This window comes from Podarcis bocagei (assembly GCF_964188305.1).
Source record: "Podarcis bocagei genome assembly, chromosome: 11".
NCBI lineage: Eukaryota > Metazoa > Chordata > Lepidosauria > Squamata > Lacertidae > Podarcis > Podarcis bocagei.
In genome coordinates this window covers 15,457,034-15,477,458 of record NC_138136.1, presented here as the reverse complement: position 1 = coordinate 15,477,458, position 20,425 = coordinate 15,457,034, and the positions used below count along the sequence as shown (strand labels likewise).

The window sequence follows — 20,425 nt, the reverse complement described above, 5'->3', positions numbered from 1 at the left end:
CTTGATACTCTGTGCTCCAATTAGATACTAGATTTCAAAATATACACATGCACCCAAACAATTGTGAAAGGATATGAAGAGCTACATTGACTCTTCAAACACACACACAAAATTCCAAGAAATGGATGTGGAGCACACCCATGTTCAAGGATTGGCAACCTAAGCCCATGGGCCACAAGTGGCCCACGGTAGTCATTTAACCAGCCCACGAGCTGCCCCTGAATCAAGCCGCGCGTTCAGCGAGTCCCTGCGCACTGCGCTAAACCGGCACGGTGCGGGGACTTGTTTCTGTGGCACCAGAAATCGTGTCTGCACAGACGCAGACGCCGGAAATCGCCGGCCCACGGAAGGATCTCCACTGGAGTGAACCGGCCCAGGCAAGGTAAACCTTGCCACCCCCTGCCCTTGTTCATTTCGAAGGGAAACAATTCAGAATGCCATGCAATTTTCACCCACCATTCCTAGCAACTTCAAAAATAATCTGGGATATTTGGTGGGGACAGGGGAAATCATGGAAATTTTCAAAGGCCTAATCTTAGGATCAGAGAAAAATCAGTGTATATTTAAGAAGATGGCACTGGTCCCCTCTTCCATTACTTGGGAACAAGATGTCTCTCCACTATAGTTTGATCCGAGTTTGAACAAGCATTGCACGGAAGAGGGTGATAAGTCTGAGACTTAAAAGTCTTAAAAGTTTGAGAGCCAGTGTGATGTCATGGATAGAATTCTGGACTAGGGACTTAGGAAACCAGGGTTCAAATCCCCACTCAGCGAAGAGGCTCGCTGGGTGACTGTGGGCCAGTCACTATCTCTCAGGCTAACCTCCCTCACAGGGTTGTTGTGAGGATAAAATGGGGAGCAGGAGAACCATACGGGTTGCCTTGAGCTGCATGAAGAAAAATTGGATACTTATGCAATAATGAATGAACGAATGAATGAACTAGACAGCTGTAAGGCCTCACTCAAGTGGATTGCCATCAAAGGAGTTGATAGCCAAGGTGATATACATACCACCACATTTTCAATGTTCAGCTCTCTTAAGTATAGTCATTTAATTCACTGAAATTGTAAATGATTGCATGCTTTACTATGTGTTTAGATTTGACTGTTTGGTAACTGAATTCTAGAGAGTAGTAGTTCTCATGTGATTGGCTAACATTGGACACATGGAAGGTAACCAGTGATTTTATGTGATGCAAGGTGACTGTGTTTTAGAATCCACTGTGAACACTGCTAAGTTGAGTAGAGTGTCGCAGTGCTTCTTCTCTGCTTGAAAGAGAGAGAGAGCAAAATTGCAGGAGAAGGAAAAAGTGGAAATCTCTCATAGGAGCTGCAAGGCATGGCCTAATTGAGATACAGAAGGCTGAAAGTGCTGAGCTCTGGAAAGAGAGGAAAATAGTGTTGTTTGGAAGTAAGAAGAAGAGACTCTAAGCCCATGCTTGGACAAGCATGTAAATATTATGTTCTAATTCATCTATAAGTTTCTGCAAGTAAAGTTTTGGAATGTTAAAGTCTGGACATTGGTTTAATTTCCAAAGAAGAGTGTCAAGTCATATATTTGATTTAGCATTTCGAAAGCACACCAGTACAAGTAGATAAATAGGTACTGCTGTGGCAGGAAGGTAAATGGCATTTCTATGCACTCTGGCACTCATCACAGTGTCCTGTTGCACCAGAAACAGTTTAGTCATGGTGGCCACATGACCCAAAAAGCTGTCTGTGGACAAACGCCAGCTCCCTTGGCCTGAAAGCGAGATGAGCGCCGCAACCCCATAGTCTCCTTTGACTGGACTTAACCATCCCAGGGTCCTTTACCCTTTTTTTACCTTTATGATTTGAGCTTCTTGGCTACATTTGCACTATCCTTACTTCACCTTGCCAAAGCGGTGCTCTGTGGAGACATGGTCATTCTCCAGTGTCAGTCTCCCAGAAAAGCAGCATTTCCAGTCTCATTTGTTTCAAGTAAAAGCAACAACCTCATAGTCCAGGTGAACATAAAGGTGAGCTCTGCTTTATTACGCGGTCATTCAGTTTTATCCTCATCGCTGGAGACAGATCGCTGGGACGTCTCCAGATTTCTTTTAAAAAATACATCAGTGCTGCTCTCTGCATGAACTAGGGGTGGGGAAAAGATGCTGGAGAGCTGAGAATCTGGCATCTTCCCAAGAGACCAATCACGCTGCCCCATAATGTGCTTACAACTCCTTTCCCCCCACCCTCCAAACCCTTGTCTGGCACCAGAGAGAATGAAGCGAGACAGCAAGGCAAAAAGAGCGATGCCTCTGTTTGCGGCAGCAGGGAGCAAAACCCTCAAGGGCAGAGCACTCCGCAGACCAATCTATTCCTTTCTCATTTAAGCAAAAGGAAGAAGCTCCTGGGCTCAGAATCCTCCTGTAGCATCCTTCTTCCAAACATGTGTGATGCCCTGCTGTTTTCGGGAGGAACTCACCCCACGCCACAGTTTCTTTAAAAGAATTGGGGGAGGGGGAGGGGAAGGGAATACTAGGTCATCAGCCCTGGTCTTGAGTAAGATGATGGACTTCGGATCTAAACTTCAAAAAGGCCCTTGCCCTGGCAAGCTTCATGTCAGGTAAAATATGCCCGGAAAACTTCTTTGAAAAGAAAAGAGAGAGAATACGCATTCAGAAGCTGGTTTGATGGCAACGCATGTATTGCATGTAACTCTCTTAAGGGTGGGGGTGGGGGCGGGGAGCGGGGGGGGGGGAGGAAGCCTAGTAACAGCCTCTTAACTGCAACAGCTCCACAGCCATCTGTGCAGGGTACCCTATGTTCATAAGCTTAGGTTATTTCTGCTGGAATACTTGCTCTCATAACAGATTCAAATTCAATCATCGCTGCATGCTTCCATCGACGCATCCAAATAACCCCAGGCATTTTGGGCACGGATCCAAGTGCTTAATCTAGCATGAGGGGATGGTTTCCATCACCATCCAAAGCAAAGATTCAAAGTAGCACCAGCAAACACGGAATTAGAGGCGGAAGAGAGGGCCCACTCTCTCGTGATGAATGGCAATGTGTTCTGCAAGCTTTTCAAACGGCCTTTTCAATTTTGGTGTGTGCTTTTATCGATACACAAATACCTGGTTTGGGGTTCCTCCCTGCTTCTTAGCTTACTGCAGAACCTTGCAAGTCACAGAAAGCCGACTCTTTCATTCCTTCTGTTCACAGTTTATTACCCACACAAAAAAGGGAAAGATTGCCAAACAAATTTATTCTCCCCAGATGCAATCCTCCAAAATGTTTTCTTATTTTTTTTATATGCATTTGAAGCAATGCCTTTTTTTTCAGGGGGTACCCAAGGGTACAAAATTCTGGCACCTCTTTTGTTGTTGTTAAAATGTGTGGCTTTTATTGTACTTCACGGTGAGTTCCAGCACCTCTTTTTCTAATAATAATAATACTAATAAATAATAGTAGAATTTTATTTATATCCCGCCCTCCCCAGCCAAAGCCGGGCTAAGAGCGGCTAACAACAATAAAAGAAAAAAAGGGGGGGAAGCACTAGTTGAAAGCCACCCAGAGTGGCTGGGGCAACCCAATTGGATGGGTGGAATACAATATATAAAAATAATAATAATAACCAAATGAATAATTCTAAGAATGTGGTACTCCTCACCAACGGGGAACAGGGATCCTGACAGCCCAGGTGTCATTTTGCACAATGGTGTTTGCAGTTGCTGCCAAGCCGACTCAAGCCTCGTCAATAAATACCCAGTGTTTATGCAACAAAGTGCTGCACAGTTTTCTATGGCATATGGTTATCTCAAGGCCCATCCACATGGCAGCTTCCCACGCTGTTGGTTCAGTGCGCAAACAAGAGCATGGGAAGTGTCCTCGGAAGGCAGATGCTCTCCTCCAGGACTGCCCTAGAACAAACGCATCTCATCTACGAGATTTGGAGCTTGCTACTAATCCATAACAAAGCACCAAAATCTGTACGTATTTTCATGATTGATTAGCAGATTTCAAACTGCTCTCCAAGAAACCCCCAGGGTTTCTGACCAACTGCATAATTGGGAATTTCTCAATCATTAGCAGCAGATTACAATTTCTCTAAAAGAGAGTTCAGCCACCACTACTTATCTTTGTCTTGTGCAGGGCCCATTGCATGTGGAGGAGCGTTACGGTCCCAAGAGGTTGGAATGCATATACAGTGGTACCTCGGGATGCAAACAGGATCCATTCTGGAGCCCTGTTCGCATCCCGAACAGAACGTAAGACGCGACGGCGCGTCTGCGCGTGTCGCGTTTTGCTGCTTCCGCGCAAGCGCATGATGTCATTTTGAGCGTCTGCACATGCCAGCGTGCCAGCGTGCTCCATTACTTCTGGGTTGCCGTGGAGCGCAACTCGAACGCGCTCAACCCAAAACACGTTCAACCCGAGGTGTGACTGTATATCATCCTTAACAACAACACGAAGAAGAAGAACAACAAGAACAACAACAATTTATGATCGTCCCTGACCACTGGTCCTATTAGCTTGGGATGATGGGAGTTGTAGTCCCAAAACATCTGGAGGGCCAAGTTTGCCTATGCCTGGTTTAGGGCTTTTAATGTCAGCACCAACACTTTGAATTGCGCTTGGAAACATACTGGGAGCCAGTGTAGGTCTTTCAGGACCAATGTTATATGGTCTTGGCAGCCGCCCCCAGTCTCCAGTCTAGCTGCTGCATTCTGGATCAGTTGTAGTTTCCAGGTCACCTTCAAAGGTAGCCCCACGTAGAACAGCGCATTGCAGTAGTCCAATGTATGGCAGAGGGAAAGGAAGCGCATGCGTTCTTTCAACACCCATGCTTAGAGCGTTAGACTAGGACACGGGAGAGTAGGGTTCAAATCCCCACTCTGCCAGGAAACTCACCTAACCCGCCTCATGCACAGCACCTTGAGATCATTGGCAGATAAAGCTGGTATATAGACATTATTTTTAAAATAAATAAAAATAAATGCCCAAAGGCAAGATCCATGTTGTGCGCTGATCAAGACTGATTCATGCAGCAGAGTTAGCCCAGCCAAGGCCTATCAGGCTGTGGATAGGAAGCATTTGTATGGCATTTTAAAACTTTGTGGCGGCGAGGGAGAAAAACCCAGTAAATAAATAAATCAGATTACTCATTTATTATTAAAAAGCGTTGCTGGGGAAAAATTTATTCTATGATCAACAGTTCACAGAATGGAAGCGGCCGTTCTAGTAAGTTTTTGGTGGCGATCATAATTATTAATTCCAATATTAAAGCTTACCTCCCAGCTTTGTTGCAAAGATGAGAGGGGTAAAGATTATAACACAGAGAAAGTGCCTTATGAATGCTAAGCTGTGCTTTCGGCACCCCCATTCTTAGAAGCAAGCACTACAATATCATTACGCTTAAAGATAAACTTAGATAGTTCATCCTGTTGGACTTGCGTTGCCTACATCTTAAAAAATTGAGATTGCCAAGGACCTAAATAGAATCTGTGTCTTTTATCAAGCATAGCTGCTTTGCAAGTAAGTTTCCTTTTGCAGGGGGAATAAAGGCTTGATATTTTATTTTCCTCAGTGAAAACCACTCTTACCAAAACAGCACACAGAGCAGCAACTCTGAAATAAATACCAGCATGCTCTTTTAGTCGAGTTAAACATATCTGATGATATAGCATGCACCACAGTCTCCGAGTGGCAAGAGGTTTCAGTGGGTACGCCTCACGCCATGGGGTTTGCATCCTTTGAACAAAGTTACTGGAGACCTATGGGGTTTCTGTGATGATGCTTTATTTATGAAAGCAGACCAAACAAATTATGGGGGTGGGAGGGGAATCATAGTATCAACACTCAAACAGATTCTGCTCTCACATAAGGGACACAAGTGGCGCTGTGGTCTAAACCACTGAGCCTCTTTGGCTTGCCAATCAGAAGGTTGGCAGTTTGAATCTCTGTGACTGGCTGAGCTCCCATTGCTCTGTCCCAGCTCCTGGTAACCTAGCAGTTTGAAAGCACACTGGTGCAAGTAGATAAATAGGTACCGCTGCAGCAGGAAGGTAAATTGTGTTTCCGTGTGCTCTGGCTTCTGTCACAGTGTCCCATTGTGCCAGAAGCTACTGTTAGGTCCATCATGAGACGTCCTCCAGCTTCCAACCACAGATACCAGCAGCCTTCAAGCAAGCAAACCTGCCTTATTATCGCTCCCTAGCATCCCACTGCCAGAGGATTGCCTCCTTCCATTCACCAGTTTGCCTCCTCCAAGTGGAAGAAACCTGGGCAGTGCTGAATGTCACATCCATTGCCAGGTGTGTCCTGCTGGAAATAGAATGGGGCTTTCCCCTTGGTCTGGCTTTATCTCTACTGAGTTGCCAAGTGCTTTTGTGACATCACAAGAAACCCACAGCCAATGGCAACAGCTGGGGAGGCATCATCTTCATTGCTTTGAGCCTCACAATGGTGGGGGGACCTATCAGTGATTGTGTGCTTGTTTATTTGGGATGCAGGTGGTGCTTTGGTCTAAACCACTGAGCCTCTTGGGCTTGTCGATCACAAGGTCGATGGTTCAAATCTGCATTACGGGGTGAGCTCCCGTTGCTCTATCCCAGCTCCTGCCAACCTAAGAGTTCGAAAGAACACCAGTGCAAGTAGATAAATAGGTACCGCTGCAGCAGGAAGGTAAACAGTGTTTCTGTGTGCTCTGGTTTCCATCACGGTGTTCTGTTGTGCCAGAAGCAGTTTAGTCATGCTGGCCACATGACCCAGAAAGCTGTCTGTAGACAAACACCGGGTCCCTCGGCCTGAAAGGGAGATGAGCACCACAACTCCATAATCGCTTTTGACTGGACTTAACAATCCAGCGGTCCTTTACCTTTTGCTAAGCCACATAAGGTTTCAAAAGTGCATCAACACTGGGTTCTCACAGAGCGGCAGGCTTCTGTGTTCCCTTCACACAAGACTGCTAGACTGTTGCCCTCTTTATCTCTCAGGCAAGGCTCCTTGGGACGGGAGGATAAGCCTAGATTCCCAAATGGATCTGTCCTATCAGGGAGAAACCATCCATTGAGACAAATCACCTTAAGAAAAGCAGGTAGTTGGCCGCTCTTGCCAGAGCTATCAAGTCAAGATAATCTCCACCACTCCTCCTGGTTTCATTTATCCTCTTCTGATCAAACGTCTGTTTCACAATCAAGAATCATGGGGCTGTAAGGAACCCCTCAGGTGAAGACATCCAGACTAATTTTCCAGTGTAAAAATATAGAAGATTTAAGTTTCAGATGCACATATTTCTAAAGTGAATCCATGCTAGGTGCCATCTACAGACAGGCTTCGCATTCACAGCTGTGTACCCTCCAACATTAATCTGATGAAAATAGGGTAATAATAATAATAATAATAATAATAATAATAATAATATTTATACACCTCCCATCTCACTGGGTTTCCCCAGACATTCTGGGTGGCTTGCAGCATATATAAAGAAATAATAAAACATAAACGTTAAAAAACTTCCCTATTAAATATTTTTAAAAATTATTCTAAAGGGTATACAGTTGCTTATCTTCTTGGCTCGTGGGCTGCATAACTCCATATCCTCCAACATTTCTCCCATGAAAATAGGGATGTCCTAAGGAAAAGTGGGCCATTCCTGGGTCAAATCAGAAACCTGGATGGTTTCTGTACATCTGGGTCTGTCTCTGGAAAATGGGGACACTTGGAGGGTCTGCATTCAGTTGCCATTGTGAGAAGAGGATGTTAGATTAGATGGGACTTTGGCCCAATCCAGAAGGTCATGTAGGTTCCTAAATTATTTTAAAGCTCCTTTATTCTCCCTCTTTTTCTCTCTTTCATATGAAAATATCCTATGTTGGGCTGATCTTGCATATGCGTTGAGCCACTTTCCATTTTGCCCAAACTCGGTTTCCCCAAAACAGCTATTGGTGGGTTATTACTGTGCTATAAAATCCCAACAGAAAGGGGTTCACACAAAGATAGACCTCAGTATGTGCATACTGCAAACTTTTACAAACTAGAAGATGTGAATGGATTTTTGGCAGCTCATTGAGAGATTGGATGGGGGTGGGCAGATGATGGTTCCATTTGTCTGAGAGAAAAGCATCAATCTACTGTGTAACTTTGAATGACTGTATTAGGAGATACACAATCTAATAACACCCAGAAGATCAAATACCCTTAACAATAGCTGAAAAGGAAGTAAAAGCAGATGTGTCCCACACTATGGGTGCCCATGGTGCAAGATGGCACCAACATAGGAAAGAGCTGGCATATTATTAAGGAAGTCTATCATGTCCTTTGTGCCGGAAATGGCAACACAGTTTTCATGACAATACGCTCTTAGGACATATGTGCATACTCTGTTCAGTACCAGAATAAAAATCTGGTATCTTAACACTGAATTAATGAAAATAGCATGGTTAAATCCCCCCTCCCATCTATGACAATTTTGACAATTTTATTAATTCCAGAAAAATTGAGAGGGGAGTGGTCCCCACTGATTATAATTTTATTATAATAATAACATTATTTATATGGCACCCATCTGACTGGGTTGCCCCAGCCACTCTGGGCGGCTCCAAGCAGAATATTAAAGACACGATAAAAGATCAAACATTAAAAACTTCCCCAAACAGGGCTGCCTTCGGATGTCTTCTGAAAGTCAGAGAGTTGTTTTTTTCCTTGACATCTGGTGGGAGGGTGTCCCACAGGGTGGGTGCCACTACCAAGAAGACCCTCTGCCTGGTCTCCTGTAACTTCACTTCTTGCAGGGAGGGAACTGCCAGAAGGCCCTCGGAGCTGGACCTCAGTGTCCGGGCTGAATGATGGGGGTGGAGACATTCCTTCAAGTATACAGGGCAGCCTCTGGGCTTTAATATGAGAACAATTTACTGGAAAAGTGGAATACAGTGATACCTCAGGTTAAGAACTTAATTCGTTCCGGAGGTCTGTTCTTAACCTGAAACTGTTCTTAACCTGTAACAACCACTTTAGCTAATGGGGCCTCCTGCTGCTGCTGTGCCGCTGCTGCACAATTTCTGTTCTCATCCTGAAGCAAAGTTCTTAACCTGAGATACTATTTCTGTGTTAGCGCTGTCTGTAACCTGAAGCATCTGTAACCTGAAGGGTCTGTAACCCGAGGTACCACTGTACATAGTTTGCAAATAAATATACACAACAAAGTGGTTAAAGATGATGGTTTGCCATTTTCAGAAAATAGCTTGTGGGTTATTAGGAAGCAGATGAAGTCCCTTCCTATGGAAGAATCACAGCAAATGGGTGGCCACGTGAACTTCTAAATCTTGACGTTTATGGAAGCTGGTTTTAAAACCGGGGTCTTTGGCATCCTTCTCATTTTCCTCTCCAGAAGGAGACGCTGCTCTCTCATGTGTTTTCAGCCCTTCTCCGCCCGCCCCCCCACCGCCAACAAGCTTATTTCACATTCCTGCTACACCACAGCAATTGCTTCTTTATTACAGCACAGACATTGATGTCTCGCATGGTTCTAAGATCACAGCAACAGACAAGCCCAAATACTTCAGTTACCTTTTCCCGAATGAAAAAGGGCATTATCCGAATTGGGGGAAAGAGGGTTCCCGCTCATTCTCTGGTATGAATTCAGATAGTTCAGAAACTCTTTCAGATGGCAACAATGTACAAAGAGGAGTGTCAGGCTGGTGGAAAATGCATCAGTTCGGCTTACCATGACATTTCCCGTCTCGTGTTTGAGATGACTGATTTCCTTGTTCAGCTCTATAGGATTGTCGGAGCTTTTAAAAATCTCAAATCTGAAACGCTAAATCTTTATTTTATATCTGCCCACCACTGGTTCTGAAAAGCACTGCCTTCTTTGTGTGGTTCTTTTATATTCTTCTGTCTGTTATGATACAAAGCCACACTCTGTGATCCTAAACATATTTGTGTGAGGGGAACCATTTAATAAGAGTGTTCCATCTTTCCAATATTGCTTGCATTCTTCCCTAGCTGCCCTTGCCTTGGTCTCATCATTCTCTCTCGTCAACATTTAAATTGTAAGCTTCTTTTCACCTACGATCCTCTGTGAAATGCCATGTACACCTCTAGTATTAATATAAATGTTAAAATATACTAATGACACTGTAAAGCAGGGGACTGCTGGCCACCTCTGCCAGGTGGGTGGGGCTGCCTGCCTGTCAGTCACCTGACATGATGATGTCAGTGACCCATTTTTGCCCCTGAGAGGTTCAAAACTTTGCACAGGGTCTCCTGCAACCCTGATTATTAGAGCCCTGTGCAGTGCTTTGAAGCCGTGACAATCAGCTGATCATTGGCGCTTCTGAGAATACTAATTTTCAAAAGGTTACAAGCTTAACACACATACATCTTTAAATTCCTCCATAATTTTCAACTAACATTTGACTTCCCCTCCACTCCTCTGTGGAGTGGAGTAATTTCTAATATTGCTGCATATTATGACTCATTTTGCACCCTATCCTCTCCATATTATTATAAAAGACATCGTTCACGGCTGTTCGTTATTCAAATCCTACTTGTGTTTTAGTATGTTTACGATCACTTTTTAAGTATTTTATAAGAGGTTTCCAGTCCTCCTTAACTACACCACTCTCTTCAAGCACTATAAATCTTCAAAGGACCACAAACAGCCTGCAAACCCCTTTTTTGTCTTAGCCATTACTTGACCCGACCCACACCTGATATAGGGCAAGTGGATGAGGGCTTGACCAAATATGGAGGCCAATCATGCCTTAATTGGACCTGCTCTAAATCAAGACTGAATACAACGAATCCTTAATATTTTATAGAATTTAATAGCAAAAATATCCCTTGCTCTAATGTTTGCTATAATAATCTTAAGAGGAGCTTCTGATAAAAACTATAATTGACGGACAGGTTCAAGGTAAAAGTAAAGGTAAAGGACCCCTGACCGTTAAGTCCAGTCATGAACGATTCTGGGGTTGCAGCGCTCATCTCGCTTTACTGGCCGAGGGAGCCGGCGTTTGTCCGCAGACAGGTTTTCCGGGTCATGTGGCCAGCACGACTAAGCCACTTCTGGTGAAACCAGAGCAATGCATGAAAACGCTGTTTACCTTCCCGCTGGAGCGGTACCTATTTATCTACTTGCACTTTTTGGCGTGCTTTCAAACTGCTAGGTTGGCAGGAGCTGGGACTGAGCAATGGGAGCTCACCCCGTTGCGGGGATTTGAACCGCCGACCTTCTGATCAGCAAGCCCTAGGCTCAGTTGTTTAGACCACAGCGCCACCCGTGTCCCTATAGATAGCCTTTAAAGCTCTAAACCAGTGTTTCCCAACCTTGGGTCTCCAGCTATTCTTTGAACTACAACTCCCATCATCCCTAGCTAACAAGACCAGTGGTCAGGGATGATGGGCATTGCAAGACTAGTACTTTGGATTCCACCTAGCAGCAAACTAGCAGACAGCGCAGATCATTTAGGCACTGGTGTAAAACGTTCTCAGTGGTCAGCCCAAATGTGCCAGCTATAGTTGCAAAAAGCTTTTTAAAAGCAGCTCCATGGGTGACGCACAGGGATGGAGCAATCCAGCAATCCTGGTTTCTCATTTCTCCAATCTTATATCCAGTTCACCCCATTTCTGCACCAATTTGCAATTTTTATATAGCAATATCTATCCAAAACCTGATAAGCATTTTCATGCACCTTACTCCTCCTTCATACATTTTTGTGCACATTGTTGCCCAATATACACATTTTTGCAAGCCGTTTTCCTGTGATATAATTATTTTTCTACACATTGCTTTCACTAATATACACATTTGTGTACACACTTTCCCCAAACATACATTTTGGTCCCTACTTTGCTGGGCAAACTACATTGCAAAATGCAGAGAAGTGCAAGTTTCAAAGGATTGATGCATTATGTGTAGGAAGCTGGAATTAAGAAGTGAGGACATTCATGTGAACCCTAACCAATTTATGCCCTATTCCATAGGATGTCATCGGAGATGGAATAACTGTGACTGGAGTATAGCTCTCCAAGGAGTGGTGCAGCTGGCGTACATGCCAGAACCGATGAAAGGCAATATGAGCTATGAATGCCACCTGTGCACTTATCAGCAATCAGGGATTTAAAATCACACCCAAGCTGCAGACCTGATCCTTAGGAGGGAACACAATCCCATTCAGAACAGGTTGAATATCCTTTCCCTCAGCTGACAAGTGAATGACCAACAGCACATCGGTCTTGTCTGTATTAATCTGTATACTAACCCACATCCAGCCCATTACTGACTCCATCTACCTGTTATTTATGTACAGTAACACCAGGTTCCAATGAAAAGAAGAAGCAGAGTTGGGTGTCTTCCACTTATTGATAGCACCCAACTTCAGATGACCATTCCCATAATGCAATATAACAACAACAACAATAACAACAACAACAATAATAATAATATTACATTTATACCCCACCCATCTGGTTGGGTTTCCCCAGCCACTCTGGGCGGCTCCCAACAGAATATTAAAAACATAATCAAACATCAAACATTAAAAACTTCCCTAAACAGGCCTGCCTATCTTCTAAAAGTCAGATAGTTGTTTGTTTCCTTGACACCTGATGGGAGGGCGTTCCACAGGGCGGGTGCCACTACCAAGAAGGCCCTCTGCCTGGTTCCCTGTAACCTCACTTTTCACAATAAGGGAACCACCAGAAGGCCCTCAGAGCTGGACCTCAGTGTCCGGGCAGAATGATGGAGGTGGAGACGCTCCTTCAGGTATCCTGGGCCAAGGCCATTTGGGGCTTTAAAGGTCAGCACCAACACTTTGAATTGTGCTTGGAGTAACATGGGGACAGAACAGAACTCTGTGGGATACCATAAAACAAGTAGTATGATACCCTATTCCAATCTGGCAACATCACCTTCTGGAACCAACTTGCAGATCTTTTGAGAAACAGTGTTTCCAATTTACTTTCAGTCATGAGATCCAATAGAATAATCAGGGATGCACTCCCCATTACACATCTGGCATAGATCAGTCATCGGGGACAATCAAAGGGATTTCCATTCCATAACCAGGTTGGAAGCCACAATGAAATGGGCCCAGAAAATCAGTATTGCACCTGAAGCTTTTAAGTACACTTGCTCATGCATCTTGCCCCCAAACGGAGATTTGCTACTAGACGATAGGCAGAGAAATAATGAGAGTTCAAGAGAAGTTTCTTCAAGAGGAGCATTACAACCACCTCTTGAAGAATTAAGGGAAGAACAATGACCAGGGGTCGGCAAACTACGGCCCGGCTCGTAAATCCGGCCCATGGACCCTGCCACCCACTTGGTCAGTCCCCGTGCTGAGCTCAACTGGCGCGACGAGGCATCCGCGGCTTCTTTTCGGCCATCTGAACGGTCGGTAGAAAGCCTGAGCACAATCCTTTTGATGGGTTCCAGAGGGCCTACACTCATGCAAACGGCACATCCATATGCTCTGCACAAGGGGCTGCTAAACACACCTGCGTCACAGTTCCCCATGCTCTCAGCCTGATCACTCCATGTTCCTGCAGCAAAGGGAATGTATAGGCTAGCATGCCACCACCTGCGTCATCCGAGTGGCAAAGGGGCTCGTCTCACCTCCCCAAAGCGCCAACGGAAGGACGGACAAAGACAACCCCCTTCCCCTCAAGCGTTCTCACTGGAGCATTGGAAAACATCTTTCTGCTACTTGCGGCGGAGGCCATACCTTTGACGCCAGTTGTCATTTCAGCAGCGAGCTTTAGATTAACAGTGGTGGTGGTGGTGGTGAAATGCTCCAACTTGGCTCGCTGGGGCCAAAGGCGACCGGCCAAACCTGAAATGTAACGAAGAAACAGAAAGACGTGGTGAAAAAACCGATGCTTCTTAGCTATGCACAGAAAAGTCACTAACTCACAAGTTACTACAGTGGTACCTCGGGTTACAACATATGCTTCAGGTTACATACGCTTCAGGTTACAGACTCCGCTAACCCAGAAATAGTGCTTCAGGTTAAGAACTTTGCTTCAGAATGAGAACAGAAATCGTGCTCCGGCAGCGCAGCGGCAGTGGGAGGTCCCCATTAGCTAAAGTGGTGCTTCAGGTTAAGAACAGTTTCAGGTTAAGAACGGACCTCCAGAACGAATTAAGTACTTAACCCGAGGTACCACTGTACTGCATTTTCAAAGATGCTTAATCGGCGCTAGAAATCCAAGATATATCAGCTAGGTGCCAAATGGCTCCTGAAACCAAGGTTACAGTCACCAAAACAGAATGTCTGGTTGCCATTTGGGGACAAAACGGCTTGATAGCCTTTTCTTTCTTTCTTTCTTTCTTTCAATTTTTATTTATACTTTCTAGGTTTATACATATCACTGATTTTACGATTATTTTGACATTTCAAAACTTGACTTCTGGGGTTCCTTAAATTCATTTTTAATATCTTCTGCATATCCTAATTAACTTAATTTGCTCAGTTGATCATCTTCTCTAAATATATACTCTTATGAAACTGGAGGTTATTACAATAACCCTGCCAATGTACTTATCTGTTTACAGATTGTTTGTAAATATTCAGTAAACCATTTCCATTCTTTTATAAAAAGTTTGGTATCTTGATTTCCTATTTTTCAGGTCATGTTTCTCCTTTCCACGTATTCCATCAGTTTTTGTATCCATTCTTCCTTTACTGGGACTTCCTCTTCTTTCCATTTTTGGGCAAGTAGCATTCTTGCCGCTGTAGCTGCACACATGAATAAATTTCTATACAGTTTGGGTCACCCCCTTAATATTCTTAAGAGGGTCTCTTCTACGGTCTTCAGAGAGCAGCTGGAAGGGGGGAGGCAGAAAAAGCTCCTCCTTTCCTTCCACTCTGCAGTTTTAATCTGAAATCTCAGGCATAGTACTGCACTCTGAGCTCAGAAATGGCTCGTGTTAATGAAATCCCCTGTCACAAAAATGGTGCCCAGAACAATGGGAGTTTTGAACACTGTTGAAGACGTCAGGTGCTATCCTGGCACCCAGGCCTCTTCACTTGGTCGCAAGTGGATAATAGTCAGGTGCAAAATGCACCTGGCTACGTTTGAACACTGGTCTTAATATTATGTTACCATATACCTCGGTCCAGTATACCTGAAGGAGCATCTCCACCCCAGTCGTTCTACCCGGACACTGAGGTCCAGCGCTGAGGGCCTTCTAGCGGTTCCCTCACTGCGAGAAGCCAAGTTACTGGGAACCAGGCAGAGGGCCTTCTTGGTAGTGGCACCCGCCCTGTGGAATGCCCTCCTACCAGATGTCAAAAAGAACAACAACTATCAAACTTTTAGAAGACATCTGAAGGCAGCCCTGTTCAGGGAAGCTTTTAATCTTTGATGTATTACTGTATTTTAATATTTGGTTGGAAGCCGCCCAGAGTGGCTGGGGAAGCCCAGCCAGATGGGCAGGGTATAAATAATAAATTATTATTATTAATCTGTTCTCACCTTTTCCTCATAAAATCCAATGAAGACCCTCTCCATTTCAAAATCACTGGGATTTTTATTTTATTTTTTAAAAACACAACAAGCCTCGCCAGAAAATGTAATGAGGAATGTGACCCTGGTAACTGGTATGTTCCTAAAATACACATTTTGCTTTTTACTATCCCGGTACACACCTTACTTTTTAATGGCACTACCAACCACAGCTGTGTTGCTTGCAAGAAAGCAGTCCTGTTTAAACTACAGCCAGGTGCAGAGCTAAATCTTCTACTGAGGTTTATCTGCATTGCAAAATGTGGGCGAACACCATCACTCCCAAGGCTCAACTCCACCAAATAGCCTAGCACAGATGGAAGTAGTCTGTAGCATACCTAGTTAAAACGGCGTTTTAAAAAGCCTGGTGCCATTTCAGCTCCAAAACAGCTGCTTTCGTGCATCATAAAAGAGCTTTCAAAATACAGTGTGTGCACCAGGGGGGAGGGGGGGAGAGAGAGAGGAAGCAGAACATGCCCGGCTGTGGCTTTACCCAAAGAGCATTGCTCAGATTACTTGAGAAATATTCCAGCTATGTGTGCCCATTCCAGAATCTAAAATAAAAAATTGAAAAAAATGCAAAAACTTATGCTATACATTTTGTATGAATTCATGCTGCTTTGCTACCCGGAGAAGTTAGGAAGTGGAAACACATGCCTTCCCTGTTCGATAGACAAGCCAATTGAACCTGGTATTTTATCAATCAATCAGATTTTTCTTCTCCTTCTTGCCTTCTCCCCTTGTATTATTAATACGGCAAGTCTTGGAATACTGTGTATATTGACAGCAGTCAGCTGCTGCCAAGAAATCACACGAGTTTCTGTTCTAATGGCTTTGTTTTTCAGCTCGCCTGAGCGTAGGAGAACGTATCGAATGCTGCAAGACGTTTGCAAAAGTCTTCTGAATAAACAAGGTCTCCCCCAATGAACTTGATTTACTGTGAACTGTTCAGTACCTGGGGAAATGCCAAGAGAGGCTTAGAGCTCATGATTGCTTTCCACTGAGTTCCGCACAAACTTAGCTGTTACGGAAGCAGAAAACAAACAAGTTGTGCTAGTGCAGGGGTCAGCAAACTAAGGTTCGTGGGCCGGACCCAGCCTAACTGCCCTCTGGATCCGGCCCGCAAACGGTTCTGCAATCGCCGCAATTTGTTCTCCTCCTTCCCTCTTCCTGGCTTCTCCCCGCCCTGCGGAGGAAGGGGGCTGGGCTTTGATAGGAAGCCTCACCACCTGCCTCTCCCCATGGCTGCGCTGTGGGCTGGAGCTTGGCGCGCCTACTGGCCCCATGCCTGGTGTCCGGGAAAACTGGCCCGAAAAGGAGAGGCGCTTTTGTTGGGATACGTCCAGGGAGATGGAAGAAGAGAAGAAGAAGAGTTTGGATTTGATATTCCGCTTTATCACTACCCGAAGGAGTCTCAAAGCGGCTAACATTCTCCTTTCCCTTCCTTCCCCACAACAACAAACACTCTGTGAGGTGAGTGGGGCTGAGAGACTTCAAAGAAGTGTGACTGGCTCAAGGTCACCCAGCAGCTGCATGTGGAGGAGCGGGGAAGCGAACCCGGTTCCCCAGATTACGAATCTACCGCTCTTAACCACTACACCACACTGGCTCCTGACCACAGGAAAAACATGACTGCTTGCCTCCGTGTCCAGGAAAAACAGCAGCAATACAAAAGGTATATACAAACGGAAGTTCCCAGTGAGAGCTGGAAGTAAACAGGCATGTGATACACCAGTCATGCCTGCTCCTTTTAAGGTGGAATGGAACTATATCCTAACAGCGCTGCCACTGCTGCCAGCTCCCAACTGCAGGCAGAGTGGCGGAGGAGGTAGGCAGGGGGAGAGGAGGGGCTGGGGGAGAGAGAGGGAGAGACAGAAGCCCCCTCCACCAAGTGCACACGCGCCTGCGCAAGCAGTCCGGCCCGCCACTAGGTCTTGGGGTCGGTGAACCGGCCCCCTCCCAAAAACGTTTGCTGACCCCTGTGCTAGTGGCTGTTTTTAAAAAGTAAGCATTTTAATATGCTGTTATTAGATTAATTTTCCTAATGGGGGCAGTGGGTGGCGGTGGGAATTGATGGTAGTCAGCCACGAGGGCTTGTTTGCAACCTTGGTTCTCAAACTTTATCCATTCCAGAAATCCTTTCCAAAATCAAAGCATTCTAAAACCAAAGCACGCTTTCCCATAGAAAGTAATGCAAAACGGATTAATCCGTTCCAGACTTTTAAAAACAACCCCTAAAACAGCAATTTAACATGAATTTTACTATCTCACAAGACCCTTGATCCAGAAAATGAAAGCAATCATCAATGTATTATACTATAAAATAAACAAGACAGTATTGTAGATAGTAAAAATTATCATCCACAAAGCCAGAAGAACCAATTAACCGAAAAAGCCTCAAAAACAAAAATGCAAAATAAATAGCAAAAACAAAAGCGCCAAACTTAATCTGTTCCGGAAGTCCATTTGACTTCCGAAATGTTCAAAAACCAAGGTGCAGCTTCTGATTGGTGCAGGCACTCCGGAAACAATAGCCAACAGCCGCATCAGACATTTGGCTTCCGCAAAACGTTCAAAAACTGGAACACTTACTTCTGGGTTTTTGGCGTTTGGGAACCAAGGCGTTTGAGAACCAAGGTACCATTGTATATGTGTTTCTCTAACAGTAGAACAAAGTTGATCAGTTTATAGGTCTAATTATTTGCCTATTCATTTTCCTTGTTCAGATTTAAGATATTGCTGTCCAACAAACAAATGCTTAGGAAAGAGCACATGTATCACAGGACAACTGTTCTTGCTCTGTTGTAATTTTAAAGTATGGATTTAGTTGGTCTCATCGTTTATAACAGATCATTAATATATCACTAGGGCCGCTTTGCCTTTCAGCAAGAACACAATCCATTTCTGGCAACGAGATTAGGGAAAGGACGGTGTGTGCTCGTTTCTTGCCTCTCTGGGACACCGGCCGCTTGCCCTGGTAGAGGACATTGTTATTGTCAAGTTGTTATTTTTCATAAAAGATATGTTACAGCATTCCTTGTTACCAAAATGTGAATTAATCCAAGCACAGCTACACAAGCATGATGACCGCTTCTTTCCATTTTTGATTACAGGATTACAGGGAGAAACATCTGGGTGACCAAATATGCAGTGGTTGGGCGCTGTGTTACAAAAGTTGGGTTCCACTCCAACTGTCTGTTGAGCTGCAGCAGGATCTCAGGGGGTTCCAGGCACTCACCCAGGGCCTGTGGTCCTTTGGAGAATTGAGACATGGTGGAGACTGTCATAGTTTTAAGAAATATGGCTTCTTCACCTTCAGTCTGCATGGAGGGAGTCCAGATCTTACAGCAAGGTCATTTCATTGTCCTCCACAGCAGTCCATGGTGTCCAAGCCATCTCTCCCAGCCAGCCTTCAGCCATCCTTCCCAAGATGGATCCCAGTCTTTTCTCTTCCTGCTTCTTCCTCAAAGAACAGCCTGTTAAAACCTCACACCAAGTTGCCCTGGCAACCTTTCAAAGCCCAGTCTTTGTTGACACTTCGGGACAAGGGGAGAAGGACGGTTCTCTGGCCCTCAGTGGTTTCTTAATGGCCCTAGCTTGGCCAGGTCATTTTGCATAGGCTTAGCCCAGGAATGCTGATTTCTCCCTTCACATCCCAAATAATCAAAACCCTACCATTTATTAATTTCTAGGGTTTTGATTATAGAAACAGCTGGGTGACCAAACAGGCAGTGGTTGGCAGCTATTTCCATGATGGAGGTGGATTGGGAGAAAACACTACTAGAGAAAGCGCTTCTACAATGGCAGAAGTGATTCTAACACAGTCCGGATTAACCAAACAGGTGAGCCAGTGAGCATGGTCCCTTTCTCCTCTCTACACGGTTCTTAAAATCATATGAATGAACACCCAAATAAGGTGAATAACATACATAGGCGGACATACTTATGTGCCAACACGCTTCCCCCCGGCCTCATATGGGAACTCCCCTACGGAATTTGAATTTTGTTTTATTGTGGTTTCATTTCCTTTGCTGAACTGTCACCCAAGACTGGATTCACTATGCACTATTACTTCCATAATCTTTCTTTACTCTGGGTTGAAAAACTGGAAGGAAGTAATCGTAAAGTAACAGGCAACGGCTAAGGCTCACTCAGCCTGAGTCCCTGCTGTTCGTGAAGATTACCTCAGGACATTTATATAACAGATTGCTAATCCTGTATAACAATGGTGATCTTTGCCACTTGCTTCCTGCCTTGTAAAAAAATAAATAAATCACATTCCAACTTCTGCACTGAATTTCCAATTTCCATCAATATTCTAGAAATACCCCACAGGGAAGCAAAGTAATTTTGTGCATACCATACTTCTGTCAGGGAATGCCACAAGAAAAGCCTAAAGCATGTCTAAAGTTTGCCATTTCTTATTTATTTTGCACTTCGCCAAATGGTGGTCGAGAAGGTACAAAAACATCACAATTAAAATAACAAAATGGAACCACACGAACAAACTGATATCAGAATAATGAAACAGTAGCGCGGCATTATGGAAATGGGGCTCCCTGCAGAAGTAGGACCTAAATGCTTTCTGACACTTCAATGAAAAATTAAATTTCACTGGTGGCAACGCTGTAGCTTTATTGGTAGGCAAACTGGAGAGGGGAAACGAGGCGGCTTCTCTTTCATATCTCATCATAAAACAAACAGAACCCAATATTCGCAGGACGCCTTGATCCTGATGATCTTTCAGGGGTGCCACTGGGTGGGCCTCTTAGGAAAACAACAGGAGAAAGGCCCACATGACCAAGAGATGAAGATGTCATGGTCATGACTGCTGAATGTCTAGTCGCAAGGCAAAAACAGGATTTGTTTACTGCTCAAGGTCTCCTAACGATAGTTTCTATTTAAAATTCTGAAGTGCAGTGCTTCCAAGGTAAGACTAGACGGT

At 44.6% G+C, this 20,425-nt stretch overlaps 1 protein-coding gene across 1 annotated transcript in view; it reads right to left on the bottom strand.

The window, feature by feature from the left end:
• MARCHF3 (membrane associated ring-CH-type finger 3) overlaps nucleotides 1-13,805 on the bottom strand; it is a 153,976-nt gene extending 140,171 nt beyond the window's left edge. The window contains exon 1 of the mRNA XM_081213880.1: nucleotides 13,698-13,805. The gene's annotated coding sequence lies outside the window, so the exon portion shown is untranslated. The remainder of the gene's footprint in view (nucleotides 1-13,697) is intronic.
• Between the last annotated feature and the right edge of the window lie 6,620 nt (nucleotides 13,806-20,425).